Genomic DNA, 22,255 nt, shown 5'->3' with positions numbered 1-22,255 from the left:
TTTCTTACAAAAGTAAACATACTCTTACCATATGATCAAGTTATCCCACTCTTTGAAATTTACTGTGATGACTTGAAAACTTGGCCTTTGCTAGGTGAATGAATAAATGAACTGAGATACACCCAAACAGTAGAATACTTTCCAGTGGTAAAAAGAAATGAGCCATCAAGCTACTAAAGTACATGGAGGAATCTTAACGCGTATATTGTTAAGTGAAAAGAGCCAATCCCAAAAGGCCACATACTGTATGATTCCAACTATACATATGACATTCTGGAAAAAGCAAAACTATGGAGACAGTAAAAAGATCAGTAGTCTCCAGAGATTGAGAGTGGAAAGAGGGAAGAAGAGGTAGAACAACAATATTTTTATGGCAGGTAAACTATTCTATATGATAATTTAATGGTGGATGCATGCCATTATAGGTTTCTCAAACTCATAGAATAGCAACCCATAGTAAACTATGGACTTTAGTTAATAACAATGTGTCAATGTTGCCTCATCAATTGTAACAAATGCAAGATGTCACCAGACTAATGTAAGATGCTAATAAATGGAGAAATTGGTGTGGAGAGAGTTGGGTCTATGAGTACTTTTTGTACTTTCCATTAAATGTCTTTGTATATGTAAAAATGCTTTAAAAAAGATGATTAACTTTTCTTTTATTTAAAAAGCATTGTTTGATGGATTGATTACAAAAGGGAGTGACCAGAACTGGTTAAGTACTGTGCTCTCTCCCCTGGGAGTCATCCTGTGTGGTCTTTTTTGTGGACCACCATCTGAGTTATGCAGGGTTCAACCTGCAAAAGGTCTGCTGCAGCCACATCTTCTTGTCTCCTTAAACTTAAAAATAAATACCATCCAGATCCTGGTATTTGTACCTTTCTGAACATAAATACCAGGCATTTATGTCCCCAGGTGAACATTGCCCAAATAAGTAGGCACCTGAGCAATATATCTACCATAAGAGGAAATCAACATATGCTAAAAGAAGTAGGCTTTTAAATCAGAAGGATTCAAACTAAGTGTGTTATATAGCCTTAAATATATAAGGGAAGATATAAATAATAAGAGGCAGAAATATCTCATTGAAAAGTGGTTTTCTGGTATATGAAAAATACAGTAGTTGAAGAAAAGAGCATAGTAAATGAGATATTTAAACATCATGATTGTTATGACCAAAGAAATAAGTTCATTCTGGGGAATGTGCTGGTTCTGTCTACATTGTGCCTGTTCCCATGATGAATATACACACATAATCACTACACACACTATGAGTATGAGCAAGGAATTCTGCGTATTATCTGCTTGTGTTCTGTTGCTTTTTGTGAATTTGTAAAAGTTATTTAAATGTTATAGGTTTGGTAATCTTTATCTAAAAAAACATAATTGGGTCTTCCCTGGTGGCGCAGTGGTTGAGAGTCCGCCTGCTAATTCAGGGGACGCGGGTTCGTGCCCCGGTCCGGGAAGATCCCACATGCCACGGAGCAGCTGGGCCTGTGAGCCATGGCCACTGAGGCTGCGTGTCCGGAGCCTGTGCTCTGCAACGGGAGAGGCCACAGCAGTGAGAGGTCCGTGTACCGAAAAAAATAAATAAATAAAATAAAAAATAAAAAAACATAATTATGTTACTTTAAAGATCTTCTTGATGTCAAGATTATGTAATATTGCATTACTTTATAAGACCACATTATTATATGATGCTATAATATTACTGCATTTTTCAGGATATATATAGTACTATTACTTAGTACTACCATAAAATACTATATTATCACATAATACTATATTCATAATAATGAAATAAGCAATTATATCTAAAGAAATTAGAAATGGACCAGTAGGCAAAAGACAATTTATAGAATTTATGGGAAAGTAAATTTCATCTACTTTCTTATCAAGATTCAAACATGTTTTTTCTAAAGATGATGAATAATAAGCATTATTTATGGTCCATAAAATAATTTTATGGTTCACACATTACCTTGCAGATTCAAAGTCTATATATATATATATATATATATATATATATATATTTTTTTTTTTTTTTTTTGTAAATAAAAACTAGTTTCTTAGATTCCAAGTCTTAGATGTGGATTAATTTAGTAAACTGTGCTTTCTAGAAAAGAGTATAAAAATCATTAGGAACTTTCTCCATTACTGTTAAATAATTGTATGGGTACAATAACAATATAACACTGGGAGAACTTTTAAATCCTCCCAAAGACCTTTTTGCTCTCTCCCACTGTTCAGTTGATAGATTCTGCTTTCAAAAATAAGAGATTCTTTTAATGTTTAATTAATTTCCTCATCTTTTTACTTTTAAACAAAATCAGAACAACAACAGTGTACCCTCTAGGCCTGAATAATTTATAATTTTAACCAACTAGCCATCTAAATTATAAGTTATCAACAAATTAAAATAGATTACATGTTTGACCTTTCCAATGCATTCTATTATTTTCCTCAGCTTTCCCATTTCTATGACCTGCTAGCTCCTATTTTACAGAACAGGTTACATTAAGCTGTTCTTTGAATGTAATATGATGCCTGGTAGGGGACCTATGATGTTTAAGAGTTTCTCGCTCAGTAGCCCTAGTAAAGATATTTAGCATTCACTCCAACTAAATGATACAGGCTAGAAATAGTATCTTTACAAAGTCACATTTTTCAGAAGTTTTCCAGAAAGGGTGTCATGGTTTGAATGCCAGATAATTTTCACTTTATTTCCAAAAATGAAAGTTAAATCTGATTCTGATCTTATCTGTATATATTGATCAACTTGTATTTGACATAAAGGGGAATTATTGGAGGTTAGTGTAGGGAAGCATACTAATTAATAAAGTACTTTGCAGAAATTAATTTGGTTCAAGTTAAGGTACAGTTAGTTTTATGGTTCAGGCTCATTCTAAGTGAGTCTGAGTAGTCGAGTTTAGACCATAAACTCAGGATAAACATGGAGCTTACTATTCACATGGCTTAAAATGCTATTTTAAGGTAAATTGTGCTCTTATCGACACAAGGCAACACACAGAGCACTCTCTAATCTTTTTCTACTTAAACTAACAACAATAAAATCATGGTTCAGCAACTTATGACATTTGTGCAAAAGATCAAAAACAACCCCTTGTTTTTTGGTCATTTTGTCATGTCTCCTGATTGTCACACAACATCCCTTTTCTTATGTAGGTTCCAACACTCTTCTCTGCATTACTTAGGCTAGACGCTGATTTTCAGTGAACAATATTTCCCTTCCAGCAGGTTTCTCAGAGAAGTTATCAGAACATATGATGGCATTTTAAGTTACCAAAGTCTAAGTCACACAATATACTTATAGAATGAGAAATGAGTGGAATGCTTACACGGACACGTATGTGTACTTTCAGGCCAATACAGAAGTAAATACCTTTAGATGTTTTTTCTCATCACTTCAATGCCTTAACCAGGTATAGAATCATTCAGTGGCAACAATATTTTATTCCAAACATATACTAAAACCAGTGTGGGTTATCATTTTTTAGTTAATTTTCTTCAAAATGTCTTAGAGTTTAGAGGATAAATCATCAAAAAACTATATAATTCTAATAAATGAATGGAGATTTGATTAATCAATATGATTGGAATATGGGTAAAACAAACTGTTAAACCATTTGATAAGAAGAAATATTGTAGCTTCTTATCATGTCTTGAATCAGGTATCACCAGACTTCAAGTAGCTTGAAGAAAACCAGCATTTATACTCAGATTCAAAATGTCTTTTTTTTTAAATGAGCAGACAGATACATATGTGGACTTTCAATTTAAAAGCATAACTATCATTATTAGAGAAAAACAACCAATATAGGTATAATTAACTTTTATTCAGTAAAATTTTCAGGAGAATGCACATTTGTCAGCCAGAATTTCCCCTACCAGATTTCCAAAAGCAGAGTCGCCATTTCAAGAAATTTTAATCTTTCTATGGATTTGATATTCTCAACAGACTGAGGAATATTTATAGAAATTTACTGCTATTTAGTTTACATTATAATGAATTTCTAAGGAATTAAGCCCCCATACAGATACTTTTGGGGCTGTTTCTGTAGACTTCTATGTATTCTAAAAGGTGTACAGTGGTTTTACAAAGGTCTATATCCAATAATGGGGAAGGGCATTACACATAGTGATTCTAGGTATGGAATTATGTCAGTCTGAAGAACGTAAAGGATTCTTTCTTGCTGCTTGCAATGGCCGTAGAGAGTTTAGAACTTCCATGGAACAATAAATGATCAAGATAATCTTAATGAAGAATCTTACAGTGGGTATATTCTTTTCTACTCTATTTATTTATGGCATAGTTTCTCAACTTCAGCACATTATTTACATTTGGGGCCCAGATAATTCTTTGCTTTGGGGTCATTCTGTGAATTGTAGGAAGCTTAGCCCAGCCCGGTCCTCTACCCATTATATGTTAGTAGCAATCACCTCTCTTAGTTGTGACAACCAAAACTACCTTCAGACATTGCCAAATGTCCCTCTGAGAGCAAAACTGCAGCCAGTGAAGAACCACTCTCTTAAAGGATACCATGACACTTGTGAGGCCTGTTTTACTTATAGGATGGAATCTTGATTTTATATTTAATAGGTACCCAATTTTCCCTTTATAGTTTCATCTTTAGGTATTGTGAAAATTGTGCTTTGTGTCTCTATTTTGGAAATTGTTTCAGTCTTCAATAAAGAAGTATATCGTTGGTATGATTGATACTTAAGATTATTGAGAGGGAAAGGAATAAAGAGGAGAAAGTATCAAAATATGCTAATTTTTAATCAACACAGTATCTATGAAATTATCCATGATTTCATAGTTGTACTGTTATCAGCATAATAGTTATTAATGTTTCCAGTAATGACCATGAGCCATTATAATATTCTCAAATGACTTTTGAATCACAGAAAGTTAACTTATGCCCAGACAATTTTAGGGATGGGCATATATACAAATTTTAAAATTCATATTTGATCACTTACTCAATTATTATTGATCACCTACTACATGCAAAACATTGTTGGACTGTAAAATAAGTAAGAAATGTTCTCTATCCTCAAAAACATATATTTCTTAGTAGAGTTAAGATAGAAAAAACAACAATAAAAACTAAGTATGATTATGTCACAGGAGAAATAAAAATGTGCAATGGGAATTTAGAGGAGATAAATTCACATTATTATCTATAGCATTTCATTTTTCAGTATACCCTGTTATCTAACCATCATAGAAAGAAGTTATCAGTACCAAGATAATTTACAATTTTCACAAATATTTGAATCTATAAGTAAGATTAAACCTGTACATTTTCATGTTTGTCAATTTGACCTAATTTGTTTGATGGGAAAGAATCCAAAGTCAAGGTTGATGATATAAATGACACCATTTTCATAGTTAAAAGTCTTGGGTTAAATGCTGCTCTTCCTCTTAACAGCAGAGTGACCTTTTCCATGTCTGTATTAAGAGGAAACACACATACCCACCCAAGGAACATAGACACCTAATTTATGAAGAAGTCTGAATGTTTTGATATTTCCAGAGAAATGGAATTGCTGTGATCTTACTAAAAACCTAGTACATTGAATAATGAATAAGTCAAGTTGAACATGGAAATGTTGTAATTACACCTAAATGAGAGTTTGGACTTGTTCTTTAGAAAATTAGGAACCATTAGAGTTTTTAAAATGGTGATTTAGTTAACATCCTTACTTAAAAAATATATATATATATATATATATCTGCTAGAACCACTACTATGTGGGATGAATTGGCTGGGCAGAAGATTGGAGATAAGATGAATTAGATGGCCATTGACTAATTCCAAGAAGAGAAGATAAGGATATGAATGAAGAGTCTGCAGAAGAGGACACTTGTGAAGGATAACCAAGGTAGGAGGTACATGTGTAAGTGTCCTGGTTGGGTTCTCCAGGACCATACCCTGAAGCAGGGAATAGTCCATTATTCCATTAATAAAATGCCCTTAGACAAGACTGGTAAGGAAATGGAGAAAGCAGGGCATGAAAAGGAAGATGAAGAAGGGTGAGATGTCAGACGATTTAATGTAAGAACTATGTGAAAAGAAATACCAAATACATGAGAATGTGAAGTTTTGGAAAACAGACCTAAAATTTTTTTAAAAATCTTATAGAATAAAATCAAATACTCTATTTAACGAATGGGTTAAAAATCTGCAGGATAGGGCTTCCCTGGTGGCGCAGTGTTTGAGAGTCCGTCTGCCGATGCAGGGGACATGGGTTCGTGCCCCCGTCCGGGAAGATCCCACATGCCGTGGAGCAGCTGGGCCCGTGAGCCATGGCCGTTGAGCCTGCGCTCCACAAACGGGAGAGGCCACAACAGTGAGAGGCCCACATACCACCAAAAAAAAAAATTGCTGTGGAGATAAAATCGAATATAATAGGTAGTTGTGCTCCATACTTGTTATTTGGGAGAGCTCTTAGGTACAATTAAATGTAGATGACAAATTTGCAGTCAACATTGATAGTAATGTTATGAACCTTTCAGAAAATTGAAACTCAGTTTTAGAGGAAATAAATGTGTCTTGCTTTCAGCTCACTTGCAAAATAATCAATGGCCTATTTAGGGTCATGAAGTAGAAACAACAATACTTTCATGAAATTTAATTAAGATTTAGCTTGACCAGTGGACACAGAAATGTCTCTCAAATACTACCCATCTGTTAGGGACTGACACTATTTTCTTAAGTGACTAAACTGAACTTTTTCTTTTAAATAATACTTAATAGATGAATAAGTATTCTTTTTTCCCTTCTAATGCCTGCCCTGGGATATGTACTTTACACATTTTAATTTTTTCTTCCTTTCTAACTTTACTATAAAAGTATTGTCCTTAATTTAATTTTTTTTTTGGTCTGTCTCATACTTTACAAATATATTTTATCAAATGCATCTGAATACATTAATTTTCAAGCTAAAACAAATGTGTTATTCAATAATGTATATAAAAGAGTAGTTGTGAAGGATGAGAATGGGACAATTCTCAATTTTAAGTTATTTTGTTCATCATTTAATAACATAAGAAATCAGTAGGTTCATTACCACCAACTAGTATTTTTAGTATTTATGATTCAAGTACATTATTCAGAGTACTTGAAAAACATACTAAAGGAAAGATAATTTTTAAAAAGTCTTGTAAAACTATCTTCACTTACTCTTATGTGCCCTTTGTATATCTAAAATTGTTATAAACATTGTGTGGATACATAAACACAAATAGTGAAATGCATCTATGTAAATGAAGAAGATCAGAATTCAGCATCATTTCAAAGGCTTTGACACGTAGAACATGTGTGTGATCAATGTCTACAGCAGAAAAAATAAATACAGTAATTTGCCAGCTACTTAAGGTCTTTATGTTACTTAGGGGCATCAAAGGCTGTCAGCAATATTTAAATCTTTAGGAATCCAAAGTTTTTAACATTCCAAACTCTTAAATGTTCCAAAGATAGTTTTGAATTTTCTATATCTCCTCCCCTATACTTTAGGAACCCAAGTTCAGCCAATATTTTCCAAACTGACAACTGCATTAAAGACAAAAACTCTCATTTGAAGAAACATTATTTTTTTATGACAGAAATATAAACACATCATTTAAAAATGTTCTCTGCAGGATGACATGCATATTAGCTTATAGAATTCAGGTATGTATTTTGATCTTTACATAAACTTTGGGTTTATTTGGTAATTTTTAAATTTGTATTTAATATTAATTATATCAATACTATGGTTGCTCTTAACATTTTTAATGTTATTTGTGATACCTTCTTAATCAACAGTTTCCAAGTTTTCCCTATTTTTATAGCATTTTCTTTTGGTTCTTTGTTTTCTGTATAATCAATTTCTACTCTAACGTTTATTATTTGTATTTCCTTCCTTATAATCTCTTTAAAGTTACATTTTTCCTCATTATTGAGTTAATGCATAATATGCTAGCTGTATATACTTCGTATTTTCTAATATGTGCATTAAAGAATATAAATTCCATTTTCTCTGTATATAAGTATATATAATATATATTGCTTATGCGTTAGCTTTTTTGTTTTCCGTCACAGACTCTAATATTGCTCTGTGGTGGATAATATGGTCTGCTTTACCTACTCATCTTTCTGATTATCTTTCTCTGTCAATAGAATGTAAGTCCCTGATGGCAGGATATTTTGTCTGCTTTGTTCATTATCATAGCCTCTGAATCAGAAGAGAGTTTGACACATAATAAACCTCAATAATTACTTGAATAAATGATTTGAGTTCTAGAGGTTTCAGCTATCTTAGGCCAGTTTGTACATTATTCATTTCTTTTCTTGGGTTCCTATAATCAGCGATGGCATAAATTCAAGCCATCATATACTTTTCACACAGATTGGGATTTCAATTTATCACAGAGTTCTTTGTTTTTGGTTTTTCCCACCTCTTTTTTGGGTTACATAGGAAGTTTCCTCAATAATAATATCATTCTAATTTTTGAAAATTCAAAAGGGTCTTATGTTTAAGTTAATTTTTCCAGGCCCTTGTTGAACCTTCTCCAATCTACAAATGTATGAACTTCAGTTCTGGGCAATGGTATTGAATTATTCCTTTGTTAATTTCCTCTTCCCTGTTATCTCTTTCCTAGAGTATTAAGAATCATCTGAGTTTTTTAAAAAACATTTTCTTCTATGCTTTCATTTTGCATCTATATGTATTTTTTGGGGCATCTGCATTCTGAGAAAATTTATTAATTTCAATTAAAAATTTATTAATTATTTGAATAATTAATTCAAAATTTCTCCCTAATTTTTAATTTCTTCTATCATTTTTTTTAGTTTCCAAAAGTTCTTTTTGTGTTCTTTGAATGTATTTTTTATAGCCTGCTGTTTTGTGGTGGTTGTTTTAAATGAATGAAGATGCTGCTTGTCTCTCTGAGGGTATTAATTATATTTTTGAAGCTTTTTTGTTCTGCTTCCTCACTGACTCCAGTTTCTCTGTGTTCCTCTTCAATGCCTCTTTGTTTAATCCTTTTTACGTTAGAAGATTTCTTCATATACCTAGTGATCCCTGTCTATCTGATCCAATTTTAGAGTGTGGCCCTGATAAATATCACACTGGAAATCTGCTGTGCATTTGCAGAATTTTAAGGGTCAGGTATAGGTGAAGGTGACTAAGGAGGAACGTGACTAGCTCATTAGTATCCCCAGCAGTCACCATCTCCTTCCCCGGGAGGGACAATGGGTGTTGTCTGTAGCCTGAGTGCCTGTGACCCAGCAGCTAAATAGGATAGAGGTTCAGATCCTCAGCATTCAATGCATAGATTTTCACAATCCTCCATTTTCAACATGGTGCTCTCAGCTCTAGTAGAGCTTACCGTTGACAACTCCAAATTCTTTCTGTCTTAACCTTTCTAGAGAGCAAATTTTCAATATTCTGCTTAGGTGTGCAAATGTATGTTTGTAGTGTGGGACAGGGTTCCAAAGAATGACTGAGGCTTAGAAAAGGGAGTGTATCTGGGTGTCTAAATGCTCCCAACAGTGACGTTTCCGAGTCTTCATTCTATAGCCATCTTCAACCATGACCTACACAGGGAGCAAGGACTCCAACTCTTCATCCTTTTAAGGGTTTGTCTCCTTCTTAGTTTCTCCCCCTATTGTCACCTATTTTTCCTTGTTTGCAAAGTTAGCAATGAATTTGCAAGTTTCCATCATTCAAATAGCATCTTTTCTCTTGTGACATCCTGTCCTTGTCTCTCTGCTTTATGAGAGTGTATCTTTTTAAAAATCCTTTATATAGTTATTTTCATAGCATTTGTGGAGTTTACAGTGGTAAAGATGTGTGTTCTACTATATATAACCAAAAGTCCATAAATCACCTTGAAAAATGACTGCCATTGTCAATCTCCCATTCAGCTCTCATATCAGTTATTCAGCAACTTCAGTTCAAACACAGGAACCCATCTCCCATCAGCCCACTTATCTCCATTCCCAATGTTGCTGTAGCATTTAAAGACATATTAATATTTGACCTGTTATACTTTCAGTCTCACCCTATACAATTCCATTCTTCAACTGCAACAAATATATGTATCTCTCTAAAGTACAAGCATGACTATGTCATACTCCTCAAAATTATTTCAACAGTTTCTCTAATTCCTCAGAATAATCACTGAAGTTCTTAGTTATGCACACAAAACACTTGGTAACGGAGTCAGCCACCCTTCTTGCACTTGGATTCCACTCAGAAAGTACCTCCCTGCCTTTCTCAACCCGAAGATTATGAACATGGAGGCATGCGAGCACACACACAGGTTCCATAAATATTCAGCTATTTGCAGTTCTATAAATGTTCAGAGATTTCTTTCACACTGGACTAACTATTCCCAATTCCTCTATCAAAATTGCATCGTTTTCATATCATCTGCATCGTGGTTTAGCTGTAACCCATTCCACGGCCATGCCAAGATATTTTTCCTGACTCTGTGTTACAGACATGCCTTCATGAGCCTCCCTAGTCCATCCAGAGTGCCATTTACCACATTGCACTGAACTTTCTGTTTTCTCCTTTCCCTGCCCACCGCTTGCTGAGCTTTACCCCCAAGAGTGTAAGGTCCGAAAGGCCACTTGCGTACTTTCCTCTATCCAATCTGAATCCCTGCCACAGTACTTGGCACACAGTCAAAGCTCAGTGACTGCTTGATAAACGAATATCCAAGGACTACTATGAATGCCAAACAAACTAGGAGAATGTGAATAATCTTTCTAATAATTAGTTTGGGGGTAAGCAGTTTGTCATTTGATTTTTTTCTTTTTTTTTTTTTTTATGAAGAAGCTACAATGAACAAACCCTGACACAAAACGTCCAATGAATCATTCACCATCACATTGATTTTCTCATTAGACTCTTCTTAAAGAAAAAGTTTATCTTCTGGAAGAGACTAAAAAGGACATTTTCACTGTAAAGATTTTGCAAGTAAAAACAAATAAGGAAAAGAACAGGGTTTGTGTTTGCAGTCAACAAAAGGACCACAAAAATATGGCAGAGAAATAGTAGAATAAGACCTTTAAATATATTTCAACCTCAAGAATATGAAAGTATAATAACTACTTATAGCATCTAAAAGGGGATCTCAATTAAATGTGAATTATAAATTCACAGTAAGTTTGATCATAAGACATGAGGAAGGAAAATATGGATACACCTAATTAACAATTAACAATCTCCTGATAAGCTCCTAGAGAGAAGATAATAAATATTTCCTCATGACTATTTTTCATGTCAAACAAGAGTACTGGAAAGGGATATATTTAGAGAGATTTTTTAATAAAGGTTTGTGGCACTGAAACCAAGATAAATTGCATTAGATCCTTCCCTGAAGATTTTGAATAACAGAGTAAAATCCTCCTACTTCAGTATCACTAAGGCAAAATGTAGAGAAAGGGAGTAAGAACATAATCCCATTCTTTCTCAACAGTTTCTTAGCACAGTGTAAGCATAACTTGTAAAAGGGTTATCATTTCAAAGATACAATTGCTGGTGTCTTTTTGAAAGGCAAAGGGAGTGCTCCCTGTAAATGAAGTCCTGAAGAGTTTCCATAGATTACAGCTTTTCCCAATTTTTCTTCATCATCGTTCATTGTTTGCATAAGGTACACAAAAGAAATGTAATGTACCTAATCCACTTCAGCCTAAGACTAAAAGAAGTATATAAACTGTATCTGTCCTGTAAATAATTCCTCAAATGTCACTCTGTAAGAAAAAAAAAAAAAAAACTGTTCAATGGCTCTTAAGTTGGTAAATAAATATTATTGAAATAATAATAATAAAACCCCCACATTAGGTGTTCATTCATTAGGACCTAAATTTTACTGTTCATGCACTACGTGACTCCTACAGAAAGGACACAAGCACTATACATCATAAAGTTTTTCTACTTCTTGCTAATTGAGAAAAGTAAATTTAAAACTTTTAAGAGGAACATTTATGGCAGAATAGCAACTGAGGACATAAAACAATATTTTCATGAGTTATTTAAAATTAGCAGTTAGTTGGACAGGATGTGTAACCAAAGAGAAAAATTCAAAAAAGAAAATCTGCAACTTTGAATTAGTGATGGATTAATTGTTACCAGTAACTGCAACCATATTTCATCTTATTTTGTGTTAATTGTCTTAAATCTGTATAACAATGTAAACTAATAACTATGTTAATTGATTCAAATACTAAAGTCAATGTTTATCAACCTGAAGACCTATTTTAAAGGAAACACTATTCCCAGACCCCACTATGTTGCATTAAATTGCTTTTAGTACATCATTAAAATAGGAAACATAAACATAAAACATATGCTTACACAAAACATGTCAAAAACTCTCTATACTTATAGTTTTTATAGAACTATATGACCAGAGCAAAAAATTAATATAGTACTTACAGAACTACATGACTAATAAAAGTAATTTTATGTGATCAATGACACCACTGAATTGAACCCACTGCTGGCTACATGCTGTGATACCCACCATCACCTTCATGTTCTGGGGAGCTCAGCCTGGCTGCTCTCCCCTTTGCTTTATGATGACTCACTTCTCTCACACTTTTGTGTATTCAAATTACTGCAAAAATTTCACTTATCTTGTTGTGATTTTACGTCAGGTGAATAACACTTGGCTCCAATTCCAAATACACATATTAATGCTATCAAAATTCATTTTCATTAACTTCTGATGATGGAAGAAATATTACCAGGCTACAATGCAATGGGAAACAGAAATATGTGTGTAAACCATGATATTTTGTGCCAGTACTTAATACACATTCACAATCCAAATAGTGGGGAAATAGTTTTTGAGATATTGATAAATATTAAAAAAATATTAACCTTCATTATAAAATGAAGATTGTTACTGTGGATAATTTTTAGACATGAAGTGTATGTCCATGGGTCCTAGTTTGAAAAATACCACTGAAGAGAAACTGTAGTAGATATAGTAGGGTTAAAGCTGACCTAAACAGTATCAAATGTAACAAGGGAGTTAATTTTTAGGCCTTACATTAATTTCTAGTATTAGATTGAGATCACTTGCTTTTGAAAAATTAACAAGAGATAACAGAATTAATACCTGAAGTACCAAAGCAGAGGGGTTTTCAAATACTTCCAGGAGTCAAAGCTATTTTCAATTCAGCAAAATCAGTGTGTATCCTTGAACAAATAATTTATTTGGTGTAGTATTCTATTAAGTGTAGAATGTTAGATAAGAAATTTCCAAAAGATTCCTCTCTCTCTCTCTCTCTCTCTCTCTCTCCCCATCTATGTATACACACACAGACACACACACACATGCACACAAGAAGATCTTTCCTAGTCATGACCTAAATATCCAGGATATGTAGTGATCTGCTCCTCTGTAATTTTACTGAAGCAGAAATTTGTTTCATGCCCATCTCAGAACTGATGTATCAGTTAGTACTGTAGTCACTTAGCTAATAAATGTGTCTGACTGATGTTTCTACTTTTGCATTGCTACTTACCACTGTGTGACCTTAAAAAGAATGCTGCCTCCTGGTACATACTGGTTATGAAGTAAATTATATATGAAAAGCCAGAGAAAGAAACTGTTCTTTACTAGAAAATATCTATATAAATGGCTTGTGCCTTGCATCTACCAGTATAAAACAGTTAATTTTAATTTTTAGTTTTATTTTACTACTTTTGGGGAGGTAAATTATGTTAGAATGCATGGACATATATACACTACCAAACATAAAAATAGATAGCTAGTGGGAAGCAGCTGCACAGCACAGGGAGATCAGCTCAGTGCTTTGTGTCCACCTAGAGGGGTGGAATAGGGAGGGTGGGAGGGAGAAGCAAGAGGGAGGAGATATGGGGATATATGTTTATGTATAGCTAATTCACTTTGTTATGCAGCAGAAACTAACACACCATTGTAAAGCAATTATGCTCCAATAAATATGTTAAAAAAGTAAATAAGATAAAATATAATATAATAAAATTACAAGAAGTTGAATGATATGGTCTCATAAACTTTTTAGAAATCAGGTATGATGTGTGAGGAGCAATGCTGTACAGATTTGAAGATGCCCTGACAGGGAGGATCCTAAGTGGTCAGCAGGTAATAGGAAAGGATCTGAACCCCCCAGTACCTGAAAAAAGTGCTCAAATAGATGTTTTGCCCAAATGTGGTTTTAATAGAGGGTTATAAATTAGATGTTGCAGATGCAACTAGAACTTGTCCTTGACCTGATCAAAAATACATTAACTTTGATAGATACTCTTCATTTTATTTATGCTCTCAAGTTCAGTGGCTTGAATATCAGGAGTAAATATTCCAGTGAACGTCTTTGCTCATAGTTGACACCCAATCACTAGAATAAATTCCCATTCCTCACTCTTCTATTACATAAGTTGCAAATCTTATTATTTCTTGCAATGGGGCAGCTCAAATAATCAATATCCATTACTATGATATTTTGAACACATATAACAGAATTAGCCATTGAGATATAGACTTGCATTATTTTGTCCTACACACACACAAATCCACATAGCCCAAGCTAAGCATCTATTCTCTCTGCACCTTGGGCTTTTGCATACAGGGACACATGTAGAAGTTGACTTTTAAAGTATACAGAGTATGATATTTGGGTTTCTTTGAGAAATATAAACCAGACAAATATCTTTGAGGAAAAGCAAGAAGAAGGAAGAGGTTGAAGACAGGAAGTAAATATCCCCAAGTGTTACAAAAGAAGGAGCATGACTGTTGGTAGGAGAATACATCTATACGTTCTTTAGTAGAATATGTTGTCCTACTGTGCTGGGGTTTTGGAGAAGAGTTGATTTGATTCAGAGAAAAATAAAGGCTGTGGCACTTCTCACAAACACATACACACATAGATCTGCTAGATATGAAAACTTCTTCCAGGGTTGCTAAGAGACTTCAATCTGTGCATTACAGAAAGGCAGCAATGAAGCAAATTATCTTCGGACAAGAGTGTTGACCCAGGTTCAGGACTGGCACACTGAGGTGAGTCTGAACTCTTAGAAACAACTGCCGATTTAGGATATATCACTAGTTTATCTGAAACTAAGGTGATTTTAAAAATGATTACATAATAAACAAAATGAAACAAAAAGCAAATAAGCACACACATGGATGGTAGGGAATCGGTATTGAAATAAAGAGGCTAAAATATGCTTCTGAAAATCCATTGTGTATCCAAGTCACATAAACAGTTATTAATATTTTGCCCCATAATGGAAGATTGTGCTTTTTATGTGGAAGCAATTATCCCAGGAATCCATTTAATACCTCAAAATTTATATAAGCGTACTGGGATGGAACATTCATTAAGGACACTTAGGTTTACTGATGAAAGGGATTATAGACTAAATATTAAGGAAAGAATCATCTGACTGTTGCTTGCCCTCCATTGCCCCCAGGAAAGACAGACTAGCTGTGTGTTTCTAAAACCCCACTGAGGGATGATAATTGAGACAGGCCAGTAGGAGTAGGAGATAGAAGTAGGAGATAGAAGTCAATTGACAGGGCAATTGACCACTTTAAAAGAGATTTAGTGTGACCCTCAACTTATCTGATACAAAACTGAGTTTCAGGTTCTGAAAATAATAAGGATCCACTCCCACCTTCTCCAAGTTCCTTGGAGAAATGGCAGAACCATGGGAGCAAATAACCTGACACACACACAGGCTGTGTTATGAGGTGTCCAAGCTTCCAAGTCTGGCCAAGTTCTGCAAAGCCCAGTTGAACCAGAAAGAGAATTGTCTCTTCTCAAATTAATGATTTAGACTTGACTTCGAACATTTGTACTAAAGAGAACAATCCTTTACCTGAATATCTTAGATATCATTTAACTCCAAGATATTTTTGTGTGACCCAAGGCTATGTTAGAGATGCCAAAATGCATAAATGAAATTCAACCTTACACCATCTTGTGAATTGGGGTTTGGCGCTTATTTATTTCGATTTAAAGATTAACTAGTTAGTATTTCTTGTCCTGGGGTATGGTGAAGGAAAATTCATATCATTTACACTTGTATTGTCAATATTTTCCATGATAGTCACAAACATAACTGCTTCTCCAAAGCATTGTAGAATTTCAAACAAGGAGATAAATCTGATGGAGTTCACTTCCTGCCCAGCAAATTCTAATTAGGTCAGTCAACATCATCCAAATACCAAATGTTGTAATACATACTGTATAAGGTCTGGAAGAAAACAATTGGCTAAGAAAAGAAGTACAAGGATCAGATGCAAGAAAAGAAGTCAAAGTGAACATGGTAGTAAGAACAGCCTTAATCTTTAAGGGTTCAGGGTAGTAGGATAAGTTATATTAAGGGATGGGACACTGAAGTTACAGCCAGAACTGAGCAAAAAAATTAATCTACATCAATGGTTCCTTGTTCAAAGATCTAAAATTAATGTCCAAGATGCTTCGTGCCCTCACAGTTTATCTAAATATATTTTCAGTCTTCTGGGTTTGGAATTAAACAGATAATTTTTCAGAAAAATCCTAACTGGAAAATGAAAGGAAAAATATAATTGTCAGTGACATCAATAGGTATTGCTGTTTTACCAAAGCATACCTAATACTATGCCTCTAATAATAAAGGGTGTTAAAATGGTATATTTACAGAGTGAAGTAAGTCAGAAAGAGAAAAACAAATACCGTATGCTAACACATATATATGGAATTTAAAAAAAAAAAAAAAAAAGGTCATGAAGAACCTAGGGGCAAGATGGGAATAAAGATGCAGACCTACTAGAGAATGGACTTGAGGATATGGGGACGGGGAAGGGTAAGCTGTGACAAAGTGAGAGAGTGGCATGGACATATACACACTACCAAACGTAAAATAGATAGCTAATGGGAAGCAGCCGCATAGCACAGGGAGATCAGCTCAGTGCTTTGTGACCACATAGAGGGGTGGGATAGGGAGAGTGGGAGGGCGGGAGATGCAAGAGGGAAGAGATAGGGGATATATGTATATGTATAACTGATTCACTTTGTTATAAAGCAGAAACTAACGCACCATTGTAAACCAATTATATTCCAATAAAGATGTTACAAAAAATGGTATATTTAACATCTTATACATTAATATCTCACCTTGTTGATCAATTATAGGAGACAGTTATTTTCATTTTTTTCTGAACATAGGCTTATGTTCAAAAACTTAGTGTGAATGATACAATTCATAAAATATAAATCATGAAATATGTATTTACATTCTATTAATTATTCTGAAAGATATTTCCAGTGAGTTTAAAGTACAGTGCCTGGATGTAAGTGCTTGCATTTCTTTATCCTCGTTATAAACCTGAAACAAGCAATAGACCCATGAGATTTCTAAACTTATAAACACAAAATTTGCCAACAAGCCAAATGGCACTCAAACAAAAAAAAAGAAAGAGAGCTTTTCCAATACCCATGTAATATCTGCTTATTCTAATTATTAGATATTCAAAAGAGAGACTAAGTAAAGGGTGGATTTAATATCTTATACATTATATAATTATGATGCATAAACCAATGATATATATGTATTAAGATTATTCTTTCATTCTTTATATTCTTTATAATTCTACTGATATTAAATGATATGTAATAAACATTAGAAATTCCCAAATTAAAAAGTAGATCACTTCTTTTAGGTTAATTTCCTCAAAGGAGTCAAAGAGAAATCTTGCCACATTACATATGCCTGCATGGTGACATATAGTAAGTATTTAACTTGAAGTATGACAAAATACTTTAACTCATCAATTAATTCATCAGTTTTAAGAATTCTGAAATTATGAACTCAGATATCCCTAAGGATTTGTAAAGATCCTCATCTTGTTCACAGAGATGTTAAGACATAATGGCAAAATGACAAGTTTCAATCCATAGAGATATGAGAATGTTTTGAGATACCAAGGAACATGTTCAAAAATAAACTATTTACAGGTTGAGTCTTTTCCATATGTTTGTTTTTTTGTTTTCTGTTTTTTTTTTTTATTTTTTGCGGTACGCGGGCCTCTCACTGTTGTGGCCTCTCCCATTGTGGAGCACAGGCTCCGGATGTGCAGGCTCAGCGGCCATGGCTCACGGGCCCAGCCGCTCCGCGACATGTGGGATCCCCCAGGACCGGGGCACGAACCCGTGTCCCCTGCATCGGCAGGCGGACTCTCAACCACTGTACCACCAGGGAAGCCCCTTCCATATGTTTTATTACATTAATTTTTATTTTACTCCTTGAATAAAATTAGAATATTCTAATTAAATATAAGAAGAAAGTATATGTGAGAGGAGCTCTCTTGTCTATACAATGTTGTGCATATCTATACAATTCTGTGCATACCAATCCTAGAACTTATTATGTCCCTAGGTCACAAGGACTGATTGGAAAATTCACTCTGGCTGGCTCTTTAGCATTTTTAAGTTAAAAGGCTTTGGGTTTAACAATTTATTCTGACTGAACCACAGGGTTACATAAAGGCAGGCGACCTAGCATCTGTTCTCCCTTGGATTGGAGTTAATGATCATTGCATAAACAGGATATTTTTTAGATTTGAGTCCATAATAATCAAAGTCTAAAAAAGGAGAGCAATCTTTGGCTCCCATTCTACTCCCACATTCAATCAATATTAAAATCGTGATTTTTACCTCCCAAATCTCCCTCAACCCTACCCATCTTCTCCCTTTTCACTGGCTGCTGGACTCACACTCCCACCTCCCCATCTAGATCATTGCAGTATTTGGTATACTATCTCCTTTGTCAGATAAATTACTCTCAGTAGATATTTTTTTAAATGCAAACTTGACTATTTAACTCTCCTCCATACAATCCCTAAAAGACCTGTTCTCATTATGTACAGGATTAAGTCCAAAATCCAATAAGCATTTTTTGCTAGTCTCTTGAAGGACTGGTTCCTTAGTTTATCCTTTCCTTGCTTCACTTTTTTTTCCCTTTACTTTTGTTATCAAATATATCAGGGTCATGAATTCATCCTTTAAGACTGAAGTCAAAGGACATTTCCTTTTTAAGCCTCATAGGACCCCGCAAAACAGAGTAGATTACTTTCTACTGTATTCTTCCACTGAAGATTTGTGTATTTGTAGCATGTAGCCCTTACACACTGTGTTATATTTTGCTGATGAAAAAGTTAATCAGTCAATTGAAGAAAGAAATGGAAAATTTTATTCCAGCCAAACTGAAGATTATAACACAGGAACAGCCTCTCAGAAAGCTCTGAGGACTGTTCTGCCTGTTAGATGTCAAAGCACAGTTATATAAGTTTTTTGAGACAGAGGGCTATACAGTAAATGAAGTATTATTGATAGTTTACACAATTCATGTCTACACATAAAAAGCCAGAAGTGAACTGGGTCACTGGTCATCATGGTCTCTTACAAGATTAAGAAGGAAAGTTATATCCTAAGGAGTTTGACCCTGATGAGTATAAGAAAGAATGTTATCTCCTAAGGAGCTCTGCTTAATGCAGATGCACCACACACACTAAAGGGGAGAGAGGAGGCCCAAAGAGGCAAAGAACAATATTGTGTTTAAATTTGTTTATCTTGCCAAAAAATATGAATTTTATTTCATTAATTTGTGTACAGATTTCCTTAATAAATTGCAAATTTATTCATTTAAGATATGTATCCACTTTATTTCTATGTCTTTTCTATATGTCAGGTCAGAAACACCCAATAAATATTTGTTGCTTAAACAGACAAGTTAATTAATTTCAAAAACATATTTATGGCTTCCTTTGCTTATGCTGGGGTCCAGGAGGGGGTCAACTGCCAGGTCTGCCCCAGGATTAGCATGGCATGAACATCTCTGCTAAGAAGTGATTGGGATCATATTTTTCAGGCTGAAGTCCCAGTAAATTAGCTCGTCCAAGGATTATTCCTAAAACGTTAGCTGAGTGGCTGACAGGGTATTGGTGCTCCAGTCTGATGTCAGGCTTGAGCCTCTGAGGTGGGAGATTCAAGTTCAGGACACTGGTCTACCAGACACCTCCCTGCCCCACATAATATCAAATGGCAAAAGCTCTCACAGAGATCTCCATCTCAACGCTAAGGCCCAGCTCCACTCAACAACCAGAAAGCTACAGTGATGGACACTCCATGCCAAACAACTAGCAAGACAGGAACACAACTCCACCCATTAGCAGAGAGGCCGCCTAAAATCATAATAAGGACAGACACCCTAAAACAAACCACTGGAAGTGGTCCTGCCCACCAGAAAGACAAGATCCAGCATAATCCATCAGAATACAGGAACCACTCACTTCCACCAGGAAGCCTACACAACACACTTAACTAATTATACCCACTGGGGGCAGACACCAAAAACAACAGGAACTACAAACCTGCAGCCTGTGAAAAGGAGACACCAATCATAGTAAGTTAAGCAAAATGAGAAGACAGAGAAACACACAGCAGATGAAGGAGCAAGGTAAAAACCCACCAGGCCAAACAAATAAAGAGGAAATAGACAGCCTACCTGAAAAAGAATTCAGAGTAATAATAGTAAAGATGATCCAAAATCTTGTAAATATAATGGAGAAAATACAAGAAACATTTAACAAGGACCTAGAAGAACTAAAGAGCAAACAAACAATGATGAACAACACAATAAATGAAATTAAAAATTCTCTAGAAGGAATCAATAGCAGAATAACTGAGGCAGAAGAACAGATAAGTGACCTGGAAGATAAAATATTGGAAATAACTACCACAGAGCAGAAAAAAGAAAAAAGAATGAAAAGAATTGAGGACAATCTCAGAGACATCTGGGACAACATTAAACAAAACAACATTCCAATTATAGGGTTACCAGAAGAAGAAGAGAAAAAGAAAGGAACTGAGGAATCATTTGAAGAGATTATAGATGAAAACTTCCCTAATATGGGAAAGGAAATAGTCAATCAAGTCCAGGAAGCACAGAGAGTCCCATACAGGATAAATCCAAGGAGAAACATGACAAGACACATATTAATCAAACTATCAAAATTTAAATACAAAGAAAAAATATTAAAAACTGCAAGGGAAAAGCAACAAATAACATACAAGGGAATTTCCATAAGCTTAACAGCTGACCATTCAGCAGAAACTCTGCAAGCCAGAAGGGAGTGGGAGAACATATTTAAAGTGATGAAGAATACAACCAAGATTACTCTACCCAGCAAGGATCTCATTCATATTTGATGGAAAAATTAAAACCTTTACAGACAAGCAAAAGCTAAGAGAATTCAGCAACCCAAAACCAGCTTTACCACAAATGCTAAAGGAACTTCTCTAGGCAGAAAACACAAGAGAAGGAAAAGACCTATAATAATAACAAACCCAAAACAATTAAGAAAATGGTAATAGGAACATACATATTCATAATTATCTTAAATGTAAATGGATTAAATCCTCCAACCAAAAGACATAGAGTGGCTGAATGGATACAAAAACAAGACCCGTAAATACACAGTCTACAAGAGACCCACTTCAGACCTAGGGACACATACAAACTGAAAGTGAGGGGATGGAAAAAGATATTGCATGCAAATGGAAATCAAAAGAAAGCTGGAGTAGCAATTGTCATATCAGACAAAATAGAGTTTAAAAAAAGACTATTACAAGTGACAAAGAAGGGCACTACATAATGATCAAGGGATCAATCCAAGAAGAAGATATAAAAAATATAAATATTTATGCACTCAACATAGGAGCACCTCAATACATAAGGCAAATACTAACAGCCCTAAGAGGGGAAATAGACAGTAACACATTCATAGTAGGGGACATTAACACCTCACTTTCACCAATGGACAAATCATCCAAAATGAAAATAAATAAGGAAACACAAGCTTTCAATGATACATTAAACAAGATGAACTTAATTGATATTTATAGGATATTCCATCCAAAAACAACAGAATTCACTTTCTTCTCAAGTGCTTATGAACATTCTCCAGGATAGATCATATCTTGGGTCACAAATCAAGACTTGGTAAATTTAAGAAAATTGAAATTGTGTCAAGTACCTTTCCAGACCACACACTATGAATCAAGATATCAAATGCAGGAAAAAAATCTGTAAAAAATGCACACACATGGAGGCTAAAAAATACACTACTAAATAACCAGAATACCACTGAAGAAATCAAGAGGAAACAAAGAATAGCTAGAAACAAATAACAATG

At 34.5% G+C, this 22,255-nt stretch overlaps 1 protein-coding gene across 1 annotated transcript in view; it reads right to left on the bottom strand.

The window, feature by feature from the left end:
* Positions 1-22,255, bottom strand: part of EYS (EGF-like photoreceptor maintenance factor) — a 1,677,823-nt gene that overhangs the window by 1,039,160 nt on the left and 616,408 nt on the right. The window lies entirely within an intron of this gene.

This window comes from Aethalodelphis obliquidens, unplaced genomic scaffold, assembly GCF_003676395.1.
Source record: "Aethalodelphis obliquidens isolate GAN/ISIS:26980383/991018 unplaced genomic scaffold, ASM367639v1 scaffold3, whole genome shotgun sequence".
NCBI classification, from domain to species: domain Eukaryota; kingdom Metazoa; phylum Chordata; class Mammalia; order Artiodactyla; family Delphinidae; genus Aethalodelphis; species Aethalodelphis obliquidens.
Note: the sequence above shows the minus strand (reverse complement) of the source record. Positions and strands in the feature narration are given on the sequence as shown.